Source organism: Haemorhous mexicanus, chromosome 2 (assembly GCF_027477595.1).
Source record: "Haemorhous mexicanus isolate bHaeMex1 chromosome 2, bHaeMex1.pri, whole genome shotgun sequence".
In the NCBI taxonomy this organism is placed as follows: domain Eukaryota; kingdom Metazoa; phylum Chordata; class Aves; order Passeriformes; family Fringillidae; genus Haemorhous; species Haemorhous mexicanus.
Genome location: NC_082342.1, coordinates 51107241 through 51115842, shown reverse-complemented (window position 1 = coordinate 51115842; position 8602 = coordinate 51107241).

Below are 8602 nucleotides of genomic sequence, written 5' to 3'. Positions count from 1 at the left end.
TGTTAAGTACGCAGAACTCAGCAGAGGTTTAACACCCCATTGGGCACACAAAACCAGTGCATGCTAACAAAATGTGACTATATATTTATTATAAACTAGAAAACAGGAAAAAAAAGTACTTACAAAAGACCCTGTAACTTTCTTTTGTGCTCTTTCTTTTGTGCTCAGCTTGAGCTGCCTCATGCTGGTCTCTGTGAGGTTGGGGACAGACAGCAAGATCCCCACATTGGGCCACTACACAGCCAAGGGTACTCCCTGCCACAGCAGAAGCTCTTGCTCAGGTGCACTGAGGTTCCTGAGCTCAGTGTTTACCTGTGCACAGAGGGAAATCAGACTCAGGAAGACTTTTCTGGGCACTATAAATTTCTGGTGGAGATGGATGCTACCAGGCCAGGAGTAAGAGCCTCCTATGGTTGTTCACATATCACTGATACCCATAAGCACTTGTTGAAGTCATTTCAGGAAATAGGACTAATGCCCACATCCCACCCTCTCTAGAGGCTGGTTTCACTGAATCAGGGCTAAGCTGTGTAAGTAGCTCCTCCTTGGTGGGGTCTGCCCCAGGCAGCAGCCCCCAGCTAAGGCTCATGCACACAAGGCTTCTGCTTCCTGCACTCTTCCTCCCTCAGCTGCGTGCTTTGGCTCTCGCAGCTGAGCACAACCCTCTGCCCCATGCTGAGGGATAGTAACAAGGGCCTGGTTCAAATTAGAGCTGTTGACAGTAGCAACTTGCTCAAGCCTTCAAGCACAGCCCCAGGGAGATTAAACAAAGTTGTCAAAGTCCCCAGTGAGCAATATTTCCGACAAGTAAGGGATGAATCAATCAAATTTCCTCAATCCTGGAGGAAGAGGGCAACAGCAGAGCAGGCAGATGATGTACAGTAACCAGCATTTCCTTTCCCAAAGCACACCAACCCCTGTCTAGAATTCTCAAGAGCTGCAGCTCCCAGGTTTCTATGACTCAATGATTTTGGCTGACACAACTTTCCTCAGCTCACTCCAATGGATTGCATCACCATTTTCCTAAAGTACAGAATAGCTGGAGAAGGGAGAAAAATCACCACAAACCACCCTTTATCTTTTCTAATTCTGTCTCCACATTAGTAGATTGATTTTAAAATCATACCATTTAAAAGATAAGCATTGGAGCTCAGGATGTTCTCTAATTTTCTGAACCTTTGGGTCACATTAGATCATAGCCCATCACTTTTCTTTTAGTGTGTGAAGGTCAGAAATTTGCATTGAATGACAGGAGAGATTTGTCTCCAGGAGACAAGGGTTTTAAAGTAAAAGTCACACCACAGGACTCGTGCTGTGAAAGCAAAAATTTATAACATTAGAAATAATTTAGAAAAATTGGTAAGAAAATCTAGCTTGCCTTTGCTTTCTGGTGAGGAAAGTGACATTTTCTGGAGAGCAGCAGCAAAGACTACATGAATCTATCTTTATTTTTCAGACAGGAGAAGCTGTCTGTAGTTGTTAGTAATACAATCTCTCAGACTATCTGCTTGTGGATAGATTATATAAGCTTTTCCAGGAAAATAAAAGGAACATAAGAAATAGAAAAATATAAGGTGTAAAAGTCTTCCAAGTTCCCATTTGCTTTGGGAAATCTTTCATTATGGCCTTTGATGCCAAAAAGTGCCTCTTAGGACTAAAATTGGTGTTGACAATCTTCAAGAGGCTTTCTGAGGCTTCCCCATTTTAAATGATGTTGAAATAGTATAAACTATTACAGCAGTTGTGCTGTACTGCTTGAATGCACACTGTTATATGTACAATACTTGCCCCCCAAAACAGACATCATCTTCCTTATTCCCACCCTTTGCAGTGTGCAAAACACCATCCCAGAACTACATCCCACCTTGTTTGCAGTTTTGCCACAAATTCCTAGTGTTCACTGGGAACTAAAACGGAGCAGTGAACATCTATGGGTTAAAATTTTTATAAACCACTTTTGGAGAGCTCTAAAACTGCACATTGCACAAGCTCATCAAGGAATAGGCTGATTTCATTAGGAAATGCAGAAGATTGGGGGTGGTTTTGCTTTTGTAACATCTTGTTTTAGCTAACTGGAACAGAGATTTTTGTCTTGGAATGTCCTTAACTGTGGCTCCCATGGGGTAAACCTGACCTGCAGGAGGGCTGGGGAAGAGTGGATGTGATTCGATGTCACTGTTTTTTTCTGGAAATTCACATGCTGAAGTGAACAGCTTCAGCTGAGGTTTGGCTGAAGTTTTTGGTGAAGACAAGGGTGGGCAGCACAGGCAGGAGCAGCTCCTGCCCTTGCAGGGGTGGTAAACCTTGGAGCCTCCCCTGGGGAGCAAAGCTGCACCCTGAGCACCAGGGCTTTCCTCTCCAGTGAGCACAGAGCCCTGCATTCCACACTAGTGACTGATGAGGTGGTGCAACCTTTCCATGGCATGCTGCTGAGCTGGAGATGGAGAAAGTGTCCTGACCACAGGGCCACAGGGCACAGCTGTGTTGCTTTTTGACATGGGGAGGACAAAAGGGAGTTAGTGCTGAGAGTGGAAATCATGACAATTATACCAGATTTCTGCTGGTATTTGCTGAGTGATTCTCTAAATTAAGTAATCTAAAATGCTCCCTGGCAATGTTCAAGCCACTGCTGATGGTCATGCTTGAGAGCATGGGCTCCCTGCTAGATGGGAGCTGCTCCAACACACCAAGGGATGTTTCCAGTTCCATCTCACCCAGCAATATTCCCAGTTCTGGTGGCAGGGAGCCATGCAGTAGGGAGACTTGTTCTGGTTATATTTCCAGCTCACTTTCAGGATCAACAGCCCTACACATTCCCTGCATTTCCCTGGGTCCTCCAGGAAGGTGGGCAGCCTTCAGCCCCATTCTCCAGAGGAGGATACCAGCCCCTTTCGCCAAGGAGCTTGTGTGCTCACAGACACCCACTAGCATGGCTCCACTGTTCTCCAAACCATGAAGAGATAGAGCTCCTGATAGTGAAGGAATGAAATGCATTTTTCTAGATCAGAAAATGGGAGGGTCAGAGAGAGCCCTTGAGAGTCTGGTCGTGTGGAGAACGGAGCTGAAATGGGCAGAGACTTATGGCTGAACAAAGCAAGATGATACATTGAAGAGATGACCAAAAACTGGGGCTGAGCGGGGCTTAGGAATTCATCCAGCATTTCCAGACCCAGTGCAGGAGTACCTAACCCCACTGCCCTCCTGTTTCTTCTTAAAAATTCTGAAGGGTGAGATTGTATGGGATTGATGTGCTCATTTTCCAGACCTAACTGCCCAGAATCTTAAATGTTCAAATTTCTGGCCTAAATCCCTGTGCAGCAGCTTATATCCATTATTTGCTGTCTTCTCTGCAGCTGACATGAAGGAGACAAGACAAGCCCCATGGAGGTAGAGCTGAACTGTCGAAATGCCTGAAGGCAGAAGGGCTCCTCAGCACTAAGCCTGTGCTTCTCAGAAGTTAGGTGAGATCTGAGCTGGTGCCATGGACCCAAAGTGCAAACAGATGGGGGAGGTGGGATGCCAAGGGGGAACACTTGTGACCTGACACCCTAAATCCAGTTGAAGGCCTGGGAGATCAGAGAAGAGTAACAGTGGCCCAGAGAGTATGAAAATGACAACTTGGGAGCAAACAGTCCCCTTGTGCAGCATTTTGTCTGAGCAAGTGTCTTCCCAACCAACTGACATGCAAAATAAAAGATAACAACAACTGGAAGCATGGGCAGGCAACCGAAAGGAGCCTGTAAGTATTGATCATTCACTCTGGGATGAAATCAGAAAGGACAATGCTTGGCTGGAGCTTAGACTGCATGGCACAAGAAGAAACGTGAAGGATGGATGCTACACGTGTCTTAGCAGCAAAAGCAAATGTGGAGAAATTGTGAGTCCATCAACAAATGTGTGAGCCAAGCCACTGACAAGATGATAAGCAAAAAGACTAAAGCATTTAATGTTGTTTTTTTTTTTGCATACATTTCATTGGCAAGGCTTTCTCCCACGCCTTACATATCCAGCATGATTTGACAAGATGGGGAACAATCAATAAGGGGAGGAACAGATGAAGGTCTGCCTTGAGAAGCTGTAAGTATTGGGATTCAGGGGAGCAGGTGGGATTCACCTGAGGGTGCTGATGTGACCTCATGGCTGCTGTCCATTATCAGAAACTCCCAGTGATCAGAAACAGCTCTGACAGCTGGAAACCCTCCTGCAGCATTTTCATGCAAAACCCGAGCAAACATGAATTGGATGAACAAATTGTTAGATGGATTGAAAATTAGCTGGACCAAAAATTAGCTGGACCATTAGGTCAAAGAATAATAATCAATGTTGTGATGGGCCATCTGGCAGCCAGTAATGAACAGAGGACCCCAGGGAATGACACAGGAGTTGATATTGTTCAATATTTTCATCAGTCACCAGGCGGATGGCGCAGAGGGCACTTTCAGCACATATACGGATGGTAATAGATTAGAAGTAATGACAGCCATCTCCATTTGGCAGAGTTGGCAGAGGCAGTCCAGAGAGACCTTGAGAAACTTGGGATGTGTGACAATAGAAATCCCACGGAGTTTAACCAGAGCAGTGCAAACCCTTTGCTTTGGTGTAGGACAGCTTCCTTCTGCCTACACAACAGCCATGCAGGAAAGGACCTGGGCTTTGCTATGAGACTTCTGCACAATTGAAGGGTAGTTATTGCTCCCTTTCTACTCAGTGCTAGTAAATCTGCCCCAGAAGTGTTGTCCCATTTAGGGACAACAGTTTAATACTTCATTGAGAAGCTGGAGAAACTCCACAGGATGGTCAGTGGCCTAGAGCACGTGAGCCACAACGAGATGCTGAGGCACATGGATTTGGGTAGTCTGGTAAACAGGTGGCTTAGGAGAGGTTTAAAATCAGCCTGAATCTGCATGAAGGGGAATGACAAAGATAATGGAATCAAACTCTCTACATTAGTGACAAGCTATAGAAAAAAAATCCCGATCTTCACTGAAGTGAACAGGTTTGTCTCTTCAGGGGCCTGAAGGAGGGTCACTGAGTGGACCCCTGTGGTGGAATTCTGCCCACCTACTCCAGCTGACACTGCCTATCTCTTCTGTGGGTGGTCCCAGCCAGCTCCCTCCAAGCACAGCCCTGGGAACAGCTCATTCCCACAAGCTGTCTCCCAAAAGACTGCATGGATGGGGTGGTGTAAGGTCCTGCCACACAGCCTTTAACAGGACCCTCCTGAGCATTGCACTCTAAAATGCCTCTGTGAGCCTCATGCAAGAAAACACAAAGCCTGTTTTGCATGCTAAAAATACCACTCTTATGGGCTCAAACACAGCTCTCCAATAATTTGGGGTATTTTGAACTCCAGGGAGAAAGAAAAAAAGGAAAAAGAAATATCATTAAGGACCTGATTATCCCAGAGGGCCCAGAAGAGTCCCAGGACTGAATATTATTTCATGTAGACCATCCTAATCTAGGGGCAAACAGCTTTAAGCAGAGTGGGTATGGGCCAGTCCACTGAATGTCAGGACTGGGATTCAGTCTCAGGCTCTCTTTGAGATGGAAGCATAGGCACAACTTTGGAGACTTTCAGTCAGTTACCAGGAGGAACTTCCCTGGTGTGTAAGTTATGTTTGCCAGCTCAGCTCCCTACTGGGAGGATGCTGAGGATCAGGAAGGGCACAAGCAGTGGGAGGAGCCCATTGTGTTACCTCCAGGTAAGCAAGAAGCTTTTATAATTACCAGTTCCCATCATACAACACACAGACACATGCCTGGGTGGAGTGGCTGGAAGAAGAACTGACATCTCCTTACCTCTCCTCTGCTCTATCCACATGAGGGTGGACCCCTGAAATTCCCAGTTTCCTCCAGTGTTTTTCTTTCACTATGCAAGAGGACAATGCAGCCAGCAAGACAGCTCACTGCCTTGGTTAAAATAACTCAGTTCTGCTTAATGTCTTTCTTTTATTTTACCAGCTTCATATTTGAAGGTCTCATTAATACAGACAAACAGATTATAATGCCTTCTAAGCAAGCTTGATCAGAAATCCCTGAAACAATCAAAAGCCCAGGAAAACAATTCATTGCATTTGATGCATCAGTTCTTGGAACTGCAGCTATATTAGGCAATACATCTTTGTTCACTCACATTAAACTAATTGAATGCATATTTATTGTGCACTGTTCTTCAGCATCCAGGCAAAATCAAAGAAGCCTGTTTCACTAGAGAGGTGGTAATTTTGCATTAGGAATATGGACAGATTTACATCAGACTATTAATGCTATTCCATTATTCAACACCAGAGCTAAAATTAGGAGTCACCTCAACAACCAGATGCATATTTTATCTTCAAGGTAAGAGCCTGAATTAGCACAGACCTCTGCCTCCTGCCTATAACCCTTAATTCTAGACAGGCTCTTCTACAGCAGGATCATTGGCATGAGAGAGGCACATGAGACTCAGGCTAACACTTATGTTTGCATCTTCCTGTTTAAATACTGAAGGGTCACCAGAAGTCACACTCCATCTGCATCCATTTGCTATGTGCTGAAAAAACATGAGCATCCAGATATGACATTTTATAAACATTTTTTAATAGCAAATCACTTTGTGGTACCTGTTTGAAGGAAATGGAGCCCACCTGCACCTGACTGAGCTCGCTGCAGAATCACCAGTGCTTTCCCAAGGTCTTCCTTGAAATAATGCAGCATCTTTCCCCCTGCTGTGGGGCTGAGGGACGGGGAGTCCATAGCACAGAGCAGGTGCTGTAGCTCATCTGCACATTGTAATAACAGCCAAAGCCTTGTTGAGCAACAGCCACAAACCAGCCCATTAGGAGGCTTTTTAATTGGCCATATGTGAGCAGCACTTGGGCAGATGTAAAAATCCCCTCTTAACTAATGCTGTGTTTAGTACCTTTAATCTGCAGGGACATTGCCACTTGAGTGGGATACTGGGCACCTTGAAGAATGCAATAAACCCAAGCAGAGCTCTCTGGTTTAGCCTCTACATGCTGTCTGATACATGAGGCATAAGAGACAGGGGGAAAAAAAAAATCATAATTTTGATATAAAATCCTCAAATGCTCCTCCTGTCTGTACTGTCAGAGTGGTCACTTCATGTCTAAAGCCCAGGCCAGCTCTTTCCCAGCTTAGTTCAGAAGCTCAGAGATGGTGAAGAATGAAAAAATATTGTAAGCCTGGACTGTGGACTTATCTCCTCAGTGCTGGGGAGCACAGAGCAAGGTGCCCCCACGACGCAGGGTAGATTCCCCCTGCAGAGGAGCAAAATGATCTATCTCAGGCATCCTCCCTTTCTGTGGGCTGTGGTGCATGCTTTACTCAGAAGCTGCTGAGGGGTCTCTGTTGAGGTGAGGGCAGGCTCCCCAGGCATTGGCATGAACTCCTTGGGGGCTGGGGTCAGCTGCCCTCCTTGCTGGCCCTGGGCACGCTGGGGTGACAGCCAGCCCTTTTCTTTCTCAGCATCTGAGTGCAACCAATGAATTTTCAACCAAATCAGCCTAATTGCATCCATATTTATTGCCTGCTGTTTTCCTACAGGAAGGCAACACCTCCTTATCTGCTTCAGATCCTGAGGGGCTGCCAATATCACGCTGCTGTCGCTATGGTTTCTTCATGTTCTCTGCACTCCTCAGGCTTCTGCAAAATCTGTCTTCTAGGGTTAAAAGAGACGTTTGGACTTCTAATACCAAAAAGAAATGGTGGCATCAGGAGGTCTGCTTGCTGAGCATGGCTCAGATCAAACCACCAAGCTCTTAAAGGCTTGTGGAAGGGTTCAGGCTCTGAGCCCCAAACAACAGGCACATTACTTTTCTGGCTCAGGGATTTGTTTGCAGGAGTGGAAGGAAGGAAGTACCAGCTTCAGGACAGGAGTCTGTAATTCACCTCAATGCCTCAGCTGGGGGAGAGTGTAATCACCTCTGCTCTGAGCTGGTCCCAGAAACAACATTTGTTGATATTGGCTTAACCATCCCAAGGGATAAAATTACTAGGAAATGTTTACAAGGGCCATTTGAAACCTGAGAAGAGGATGTTTTTAGTAATGCAGAAAGAGCCAAATACCTTAGAAGAGAAATATTCCAGCTTTAAGAATTAATTACTGTTTCCCAGTAATGCAGGCTGACAAATAAGCTTGCGCAATTTCCCGGACAGATACCTTTTAATGGAAATATTGTGCACAAGTCAAGAGCAAAATAGGTTGCAACCAGGGCCCCACAAGCTTGGGTACACGGGTGCCTCTGCCCAAACACTTGCCCAGCAAAGCCCAAAGGGCAGAGCATGGGGCTGAAGCAGCCACCTCTACATAGCAGCTCACACCATGAGGGTCCCTGGTGAGGATTGCTCCTAGGGCTGGTTTTTTTCTGTCACAAAGGAAAAACTTGGATAGCAAACAACGAAGCACATTTTTCAAAACAGCAGCTATGACATCTATGAAGCTCTGTAATCATTATGCAAAATTCACTATGTAGCTTTTCAGTTGTAAATCAGGTATCACAGGGCACTGAAATGAAAGCTCAATCTCTATATCCTAATTTTTCTTTGGTAGCGTGGGAAGATAGTATATAGGTGATTATGCTCCACAGTATACACTGGCATA